The 9,893-nt window shown below is 37.2% G+C and overlaps 1 long non-coding RNA gene across 1 annotated transcript; it reads right to left on the bottom strand.

Annotated features, from left to right (window-relative positions):
- Window positions 1-4,635: 4,635 nt before the first annotated feature.
- LOC148346694 (uncharacterized) lies at window positions 4,636-8,244 on the bottom strand. The gene is made up of 3 exons (XR_015848231.1): window positions 8,230-8,244; window positions 6,800-7,188; window positions 4,636-6,728 (listed from the first exon to the last, which is right to left on the bottom strand). It is a non-coding gene; the product is annotated as an uncharacterized LOC148346694 (long non-coding RNA).
- Between the last annotated feature and the right edge of the window lie 1,649 nt (window positions 8,245-9,893).

Raw genomic sequence — 9,893 nt, 5'->3', positions numbered from 1 at the left:
TCAAGGGCCTCATGTCCTGCCTGTTTTTGCGGTTTATCTGCCCCAACAGATGATTTCAAGCTCCTGCCAGCTTGCTTACAAGCTGGTGAGTGGTATTGCCTGAGTTGAAGATGAGAAACTTCCAAAACCATGCAGGACAATAAATGGATAAATAAATAAATAAATACAATTTCCGTGGGGTGTTCTGCCCCCAATTAAACTCCATAACTGACGGATTACTGTTAATGGTGATTAAAGAGCGTTGGGGTGAATGAGCGGTTAGCTCGTCAGCTACCAGCTTCCCCTGTTTGGAATTCGGATGTCCTCCCAGTGCCTGTGTTGGTTTCCTCGAGGCACTCCGGTTCTTTTCCCAACCTGGCAGGTTGATTGGTGAGTCCAAATTGTACCTAGGGGTTAATGAGCGAGTGAATTGTCTTTCTCTGTGTGCCTTGTGACTGGCTGGCAACCAGTTCAGGGTTTCTCCTGCCCACTGCCCGAAGTTAACTAAGATGGGCTCCAGTTGTCCCGCGACCGCAGTGACGACACGTTGTGCAGAAAATGGATGTTATAGAAAAAGAAAATAATTTTCCATAAGTTTGCCAGAAATTCGAAAGTGCGCCTTTCAATCTTGTGCACTTTATAGACCAGAAATACGATAATAATTACAATAAATGTTATTACTTACGCTAAGTATGTATAGATGAATCATGTTGATTTAGTTATGAAACCAGATTTTCTTAAAGGTGCGGCACATAACTTTTTTACTCGCTGATGCCATCTTTTGGCTTGTGTCATCATTGCAGCCTCTTTCAAGCTCCTTATGTTGCGCAAGCAAGTAGGTGCATTGATGCATTGGATGTGTTCGAATAAATTCTTATTTTTCATCGTTTGGGGGGTTCATGTTGGCGTTTGGACTGTATTTGCCAAAGTTTAGACAACTCCTGCAATAGCTGCTCAGAGACTTCACTTATTTGCTTTATTTAGAAGTGTTTCAAACTTAATTTGATTAATTGGTATATTTACAGACAAATAACAAATAAAACATAAGATGTTCAGTACATGTAGTAACAATAAAATTAAAAACAAAATATAAAACAATAATAAAAAATAAAAGATAAAATAAAAAGGATGACCAGGTTGCAATGCATGTAGCATTAACAAACAATACACAGATATTGTCAACATGAAATATAGGTCATTGAATGATTTTTTGGGGTGGAAATATTTCGTTGTTTCCATATGGTAAATTGTTGATGTGTTTTTTATTGTGTGTGCTGTGCCTAAATAGAGCCTCGAGCAATCAATAAATAAATAAATCAATAGGACAAAATGAAAATACGATCATAAACAACAAGCTAAGCATTACCTTTGACCCTGATCAATGCGTTTCAGAGTGAGTCTATTAGTTAAGATCACTCACCTGACTGAGACTTCAGTTCCTGTTCCGTGCAGCTTCCAGTAAATCGCTGTGGAATGCAAACAAAATGCAAGGGCCGGTTTCTGGCAGCGATTATTTGTCGATTCAGGCGGGCACAGGATATTTTGTGCCCATGGGATCACAATTGTTGACCACTGAACATTGAAAAAAATCCGTCTGAAACCATCATAATTAATCATGAAAAATAGGTAAAATGAAAAATAGAATTCAATTACACCTATTTTCAATAGGTTTGAAAATACTTTAAACTGTTGTATTCATTCCTGTTGAAGTTGAAAAGACCCACAATTTACAATATTTTCATTTTAATGTGGTCAACACTTTATTTTGAGAAGTATTTAACAACATTTATATTGTTTTATTTATGTTATTTATGTTCTACTTATGTTCCCTTAATAACTACGGTTGTAGGGCCACCATTTCCTGTAGTGTGTCCTGGGCAAGTACAGCCTGGTGGCGACCTGCCCTCTTCAGGACAACAAATGGTTCCACCTGGTCTCGATTCGGTGACCCATCGTGTGTTAGGCAAATGTGCTAACCACTGCACTAGAGAAACAATTGATTTTCTTATATGTTTGAAAACCAAAGATAATTTACAGTATTGCTGCAGTGTGTTGTCATGGGGGTAGGAACCTTTGTAAGGTATCTGTTTACTGGAGTGCCTTACGGCGTGAGCCACTTTCGCCCAAAAACATATCAGTGAATGGATTCAGGAAGAGTGCTTTGCAGAGCATCACTCCAACAACACAATCTTCTTATTTTACAAAAAGGCCTAGGCCACTTTAAATTAATATTGTTTTGTGGTGCAAGGGTAATCTGGGACCCGTAACACTAACACATATTGGGAAACACCTTCGTGGGTTGATGAGCAGAGGTGTACATGTATTCCTGATCATCTGCAAAAAATCGCCAGGATGCCCATGGCCTGCATCTCAATTTCACTTGGGCTCAATTGACTCAGTTATCTCAAATCTTCTTGTCGGCCGTCCTGTCCCGACTACCGCCTCCTCCCCAAACTCATGCATGTGAGACCCCGCTTGACAGGGTACCAGATCCGCAGGTGTGCTGCTGGGAATAACAATGACTTTCCAGTGTGGGCTTTTTTATATAAGATGCCATAAAATCCACAGTAGCACATCAACCTACTGTAACCAGCAGTCCCCGGGCCTCTAAACCATGGGAAAAGATTTGGACGCCTCCCCAAGCGGCTTACGTCCGAAACTGGGTCAGAATGCAGCGGTCGAGCACCTGACACAATGGCTTCCTTCCAACTTGCTGTCGGTTCAAATATTTTTATGTTGTTTTTTTTTTTTTTTTACACACTCGCGGTTCGGATTAGCTTTTTTGAGTCAGTTGAATTTTTTTTTTCCCGCAATTGAGTCATGTGGTCATGTTATCAGAAGGGCTAAAGTTTCTGGCACTAATAGTGGGCAAATTAATCCAAATAACAATATTATTGATATGGACATTTTTAAGAAGAGATAGGCCTGAAGTGAGATCTGACGGAATAGGTTGTGTGTTAAACGATGCACTTAGTTGTATCCCTATATTAGTATTAGTTCTCAGACTGGAAGAGTATGGCCGGGCCACATTTCACTATAAAACGAATGTGACAGTGGAGTAGTTGTTTTTTGTTGTCAAGGGGACAGGACCAAGAAAAGCTCCGGCTTTTTCCTGTCTCCCCTTTTATTTCTTCTGTTTGGTCAATTGTTAATCAAACCTTTTGATTTTAAACTTTTTGTAACCTTGTGTATGATAAGCAATAGAAAAAAAATGAAAATGTCAATCAATCAATCAATACTAAGCAAGTACTTGAATCGGATCAATACTATTTTCTAGGGGCCAATACTGTCTTCCTACAATGTTATTAGTGGGTCATAAAATCATATATACACTAAAACTTTAAACATTTGATCCAATTGTGTTTACACTTTATTTTCACAACTGGATTTATTTTCAAAGTGTTGTGTAATAGAGGGTATTTTAGTTGTCTTGTTGACATTTTTGTACTTTATTTGTATTTCTGTTACATTGCTATTCTTTTACATTCATTTTTCTCTCGCTTGCGGTCCGGATTAGATTTCCATGAGTCGTTTAAATGTGGTTTTTGCCCCCATAATCGAGTCATGTGTGACACATTTCTGACACTTAGAGTGGGCAAATTGACCCAAATAACAATATTACTGATACTCAGAGAGTACATGGATCGGATCGAAACTATTGTCTAGGGACCGATACTGTCTTCCCATAATGTTGTTTGTGGGTCATACATAAGCTATAACTTTCAAATTTGATCCAATTGTGTTACACTTTATTTGCACTATTGACTTTATATTCAAAATATTGTATAATAGGTGGCATTTTAGTTGTCTTGTTATTGTTAAACATTATTTGTATTTTCGTTACATTGCTACTCTTTTATATTCATTTTTTCTCGCTTGCAGTTCGGATTAGCATGTGATCAAGTCTGCTTTACATTTCTGACATTAAGGGTGGACTGATCTTACAAATAATGATATTATCGATACTGAGTGGGTACATGGACCGGATTGTCTTCCCTTAAAGTTATTAGTGGGTCGTAAGATTATACTTACATTATAACTTTCAGGTTTAATCCAATTGTGTTTTCACATTATTTGGACTACTGACTTTATTTTCAAAAATGTATTTTAGTTATCTTGTTGGTTATACAGTGTCTATCTATCTATCTGTATGTATATATATATATATATATATATATATATATATATATATATATATTGCTGTCTTTTGGGGGGGTCAACTCTCTCAACTTTTAAGTGAGTTGTTAGGTAGAAGTATTTAAATTTTATAGTGTTTAAGTTTTTTTTTACTGTAATGTTGCCACTATTTTGCACTTTTAGATTTTTTTTTGGTTCGACTCTCTTTACTTTTGTTCAGAAACAGCTGTTGTATTGGAAGCATTTTTTAATCCTTTTAAAGTTTGCATTGTAGTTATTTAATCCTTGTGTTTAAAAAAACAAAACAAAAAAACATATTTTTAATAAACTAACTCAGGGGAGGAGGAAGACTCAATCATTCATGATCATGAAAGTTCCAAGCAGAAGGTATTGGTATTGTATCGATATCAGCAGATACCACAATGTGTTTACTTGTAATCGAATCAATACAAAAATTCGCAGTATTGCCCCTATCCAACACTATTGTGGACACCTGCGCCGTAAAGGAGAAACCAAAAGTTTGCTTTGGAAATTCTATTTATTCTTCATAGCTTCTAATGACAACATTCATACAATTTGCTCAAATTCTAGATTTTAACTTCGAAGAATAAACAATTCAGCACTTTCTAGTCGGTTTCACCCTTGGCCCAAACTCCTGGCTGGTATTGCCTGCACATACATTTTTTTACATAGACTCAACAAGAGCTACTGGCATTTTCTTCCCTGTCTCTTATCGGCCTTGAAGGCGACTGATAAGTATGTTGACCTCAACTTTATCAACAACCACGACACAATACAAGCACACTGACGAATACAACGGGGAACTTTTCCTAAGCGTGATGACGTCACAAGTCAAAATATGCACAGAACAAACAGTCCTCCAAAGTTTACTTTGCAAACAAACTTTTCTGGAGCTTTAGTTTGAAAATACCTGAAATAACATTTGAACAAACCAATTTGCATTTGCATTACATTTTCAGAAAACATGGGGAGTTACTATTAAGATTTGTTTTAGTGAGACAGTGTCATAGAGTTTTTTTCAACCCCCTCCCCCAAATATATCATATCTTTGTTTTAGTTTTTGGTTTGGAGACAATTTTGCAAATTCTACATTGTGTTAAGAGGGGCATGCTTCAGCAGATACACTGTGATACCAATACCTTCACTTTTATATATTTTTAGGACCTTTTGCTTATATTCAAAGAAATTCTTAATATCATTATTCTATTTTTACACAAGCCATAGCATTCATTTGTTTCAAATTAAATTTGTTTTGTTTAAGCCTCATAATTTTTATTTTACCAAATCCACATAAAGAGTAAACTCCTAATCAACTAAAAATCAAAACAGTTTGACATTCCATTAATCTTTTCTTTTGATCGTCATTCTTATTTGATTTTCCTTTTTTGCTGCGTCACAGCAACGTTCTTCTCCATTTCAGGGTTGTGACCTCTGACATGCTGCAAGTAAGCTTCTCTTAAAAAAAGATGCTTGCTAATAGGATCTATCCAAACTGCTTCCTTGCTAAGCTCCTCAACACACGCGCGCACACACACACACAAACAGTTCAGGAAAAAGCAAACAAACAAAAAACAAAAGACACAGAACAACTTTTTAACATCACGCAAAACGGCTGAATTTTCGCCTAATCTCTGCGGCAAATCAAAGTGAAATGAGCGACGCTATGTGCAGGTTTGTACACACAAGTGCAAAATCCGCAGAAGGATTGAAGATTTTGGGGATATCGTTTTTTTCTCTTATTTACTTTTTTTAAATCAGAGGTGATTTTTGAGCCAAAGGGGTCTGAATAAAATGTGCCCCCATGTTACCAAGAAATGACAATGTGGAGGACATGTGTCCTTCAATTTTATTCAAAAACAAAAGTAGTAGAAAAAATACTGGTCCTTCCCTTGCTGTAGTGGCCAGCAACACTTTCTGTTTTAAGTATTTCAAACTTAAGCGGTGGCCCGTTATCACCAAAGCAAACTGATGTTTTGGACAGTACAGAAATATGATTTGCCTTGAGAATCACAGTGAATTGAAATCATTACAATAAATAATTTTGTATAAATTTTGCCTGCTGCCTAAATAAACACAATTTTGTACATTTTCTATGTTTTCAAATTGGCTGTTATACTTTAGGGGCAAGATGGTCTCCCACTAAATGCCAAAACGGTTTAGTACTTTGATTTGATTCTGGAGGAAGTAGGCATACACCAGATGGTGTTACAGTAAGGAAAACAAGGCAGAATTAACAAAGTGACAGAGCTTGATGTATGAACCTGAAGCCTTGGAGTTTTTGTTTTTTTTGTTTTGTTTTTTTTTTAGGACAGAGTGTCTTCTAGCTCTAATTTAACAAAATCAAAATGCTTGTTTTTTTTAAATTCGTAATATCACCGCCCATCATTTTCTAGCGCATCGGATACTGATAGCTCTGTTAGTGATAGTATTCATCCTGCTTATCTGAAGAGACGACTGGCGGGCTTGCAGTGTAACATCAGCTGACGGGAGCTGTAGCCCGACACTCCCACCCCCATCAGGCCCAGCATGAAGGCCAATCGGGGCATAACAGGACCCTTGCGACTCTGCAGGACCGTCTGAGCTGCCTGGGTCTGAAATACATGACAAGGACTACATCTTAATCAAATAAAAACCGGCTTGAAGACAGCAAAAGAATACACACCTGCAAGTATCGGATGTACCCAGGGGTCAGTCGAGGGATGCGGAAGAAAAACATTGTGGATTGTGGTGGTTCTATTTTCCTTTACATAGGCTACAGGCGAGGCCCCTGTTGGGACAATGCTTGGCAACACCGAGGGCTTGTGTCGCCCGTCCCCCAGCCCGGCTCCAGTTTTGCGTCCGAAAAAAAGACGCCTGGTTGCTTCCTCTCACATCGGCGCAGATGGGGTCTATTCCGGCGGAATGGCTGTATATATAGGAAGCGCGGGCGGCGTTGCATAAGCGGCTCACACGCCTGACCCTGATGGGGCGTCTGTGTGGCAACAGTGTCAGATGGGGATTAGAGCCCTGCCTCTGGAGATGTGCCGCACCTGAAAGCACCTGAAGGAGAGTCTCCAAAAAGAGACACAAAATTACACAATCAATGACGCGTTGACATTCATAAGCTGCTCTGATATAAACTAGTGGGTGCAAAAGAGTGACGTGCAGTAAGATTTGTGTATGGTAAGACACAGTCAAGTCAAGTCAAGTCATTTTTATTTGTATAGCCCTAAATCACGAAGAGTCTCAAAGGGCTTCACAGATTGTTACACTATATTACACAAACTATTTTCAACCGACAAGAGGAGAAACCAACCTATTTATTCTGAATTTCTTATGGAGATATTCTCCCCACCATATGAATTTGCCTCTAAGCTAAATATACCACTAAATAAAATACGTACTGAAATGAGGGTTTCAGCTTAGATGTGCATATTTGGTTGTGTATCACCAGTAGCTGATGATAGGCAGTGCATATGGAGGACAGTGTGACTTATACAGGAACAACAAATCAACAGGTAATCATTGAAACAAACATGGTAAAAGTGAGCTGAGTTTTGGTGTTTTTAAATTTAAAAATATTTTTACAATGCACTGTGCCTGAAAAAAAAGAAAACGTCTTGAAAAGTACGGTACTTAGAAATGGAGAAGATATTCGAGTGGTTCAATGCCCAGAGATGAAATGGATTTGGATTGTCTCGGCTAAGTGTTCATTCGAAAGCTCTAAAGGCTGCACAAGCCAAGAAATATGAAGGGTTCTCTGCAATGTACACCTTTTCTTCTATTTATTTTGTTATGTGGCTATTATAAAGCAGCTTTAGGGGGTCAGCTATTATGCAAGTATATACGGTAATTTGTACTTAGATAGTCACTTTCAGAGTAAAGCGCTACTTTTCGGTGTCAATAACCTGGGGGTAAAGCACTTATGTTATAAATGGAGCAACTAGTGACTGTATTTCAGTGACACACACAACGCTGCGCCTTTCCAATAAAAACATCAATAGATTGCTGATCCTCCAACGGTGATATCAATGACAATAAAGACAATTCAATTCAATTCTGCCAAAATAAGACCATACAACGAGAAAGAAAATAGGCAAGAGAATTACTTACTCACTCAGCATCTGGGATGTTCAGCACCATAATACGTTACATTATAATTGTATTCATTAAATTCATTTTATAATAAGAAAAATCCGCAATTTTGAAGGAGAAAATTACAAATTTGGGAAGTTAAACAAGAAAGAACTAAAATACTGAATAAGTATAACCATTTAATAGATTTTTGTGCAAAGACTCATTTTTCGGCTTTCGGTTGCGTTTTAATAATGTATTAGGGTTGCGGTGTTTTGGAGTGAGGGCTCAGGATTGACCGACTTGGATGCCAAGTAAGGATTAGTCCAATCCACGACACATGCAAGAGCACACTCATTCTAATCGTTTCGTGGGAAAGACAACGTGCGGTTCGAAATACAGGCAGACTTGTTCACGCTATTTTTATTCTTAGAAACAGTAAAATCTAAAGTTTTATACTCTAATGTGGCTGGGCAAATTGAATATTAAGTGTTTAATTATTTTTAATCCTCAAATAGATCATTAATTAAATAAATCAAGAGATAAATAAATACATTATATACATTTATATATATATACATTTAGATATATATATATATATGTGTATATATATATATACATATATATACATACATATATATATATATATATATATATATATATATATATATATATATGTGTATATATATATATACATATATATACATACATATATATATATATATATATATATATATATATATATATATACACAGTGAATAAAATGAATATTTCAACACCTTGCTTTTTTGCTATTTCTCCCACTTAGAAATCATGGAGGGGTCTGAAATTTTCATCGTAGGTGCATGTCCACTGTAAGAGAGATGAACTAAAAATAAAAATCCAGAAATCACAATGCATGATTGTTTTAATAATTTATTTGTGTGACACAGCTGCAAATAAGTGTTTTGAACACCTGTGTATCATCTAAAATTCTGACCCTTAAAGACCTGTTAGTCCGCCAATTAGAAGTCCACCTGCACTCCATGCATCACCCTAAATCAGATGCACCTGTTTGAGGTCATTAGCTACATAAAGACACCTGTCCACCCCATACAGTCAGTAAGACTAACTTGTAACATGGCAAAGACCAAAGACCTGTCCAAAGACACCAGAGACAAAAATGTACATTTCCACAAGGCTGGAAAGAGCTACGGAGCGATTGCAAAGCAGCTTGGTGAAAAAAGGTCCACTGTTGGAGCAATCGTTAGAAAATGGAAGGAGCTAAACATGACGGTCATACTCAATCAGAGCGGAGCCCCATGCAAGATATGACCTCATGAGGTCTCAGTGATTCTAAGAAAGGTGAAGAATTAAAAGAGCTGGGACCAATGTTCCCTCTAATTTGCCACGGGTCTGAGCGTTCACACAAAGTCGGTGAGCAACGCTTTAAACAACAGTGAGCAACCATAATCCCAAGTGTGGCAAGATAATCAATTATCAAACATGTCCAAAACTTGACATCAAGTTACATTTTGCTGAGTTTTCCCGGCAATGCAAAATTATTTTTCTCTTTTGAATGAATTGACTCATGTACTATTGCAAAGGTTGTACGGCCTACAAACGTCGTTTGTTCTTACAATTCTTTCACAAGATATCCATTTCTTTTTATTTCCTGATATATTTTGTCGCATAATATTAACATTTTTAGGGGCTTATTTAGT

This window comes from Urocampus carinirostris, chromosome 20 (assembly GCF_059441175.1).
Source record: "Urocampus carinirostris isolate Australia breed hairy pipefish chromosome 20, RoL_Ucar_1.0, whole genome shotgun sequence".
Classification (NCBI taxonomy): domain Eukaryota; kingdom Metazoa; phylum Chordata; class Actinopteri; order Syngnathiformes; family Syngnathidae; genus Urocampus; species Urocampus carinirostris.
This window is presented reverse-complemented; position numbering and strand designations above follow the sequence as displayed.